A 435-nucleotide genomic window follows, 5' to 3' on the forward strand; every position below is an offset into this window, starting at 1 on the left:
AGAGTTAAATAGAGGGGTTGGGGGTGGAGGGGAGTGGGGCAGGTTGAGGGTGGAGGGGAGTGGGGCAGGTTGGGGGTGGAGGGGAGTGGGGGCAGGTTGTGGGTGGAGGGGAGTGGGGGCAGGTTGTGGGTGGAGGTGATTTTTGCTTCTTACCTAATTTGTTTTCTTTGGAAGCAGTGTGTGTGTGTGTGGTGCGGGGTGGGTCTAAGATTGAAAAGTTGTGGGGTTTTTTTTAATTCAGATTTATTCTATTTTATACAGATGTGTCTGACCTGCTCGTTTATATGTGTACCACAGTACAGTTGCCCATGGAGGCCAGAAGAAGGCATCAAATCTCCTGGGTGTGAGTAGCCTGATCTAGACACTAGACATCTACAAAATCAGCTAGTGTTCTTAACCACTGAGCCATCTCTCCAGCCCAGGAAAGATGTTAGG

Source organism: Mus caroli, chromosome 12 (assembly GCF_900094665.2).
Source record: "Mus caroli chromosome 12, CAROLI_EIJ_v1.1, whole genome shotgun sequence".
Lineage (NCBI taxonomy): Eukaryota > Metazoa > Chordata > Mammalia > Rodentia > Muridae > Mus > Mus caroli.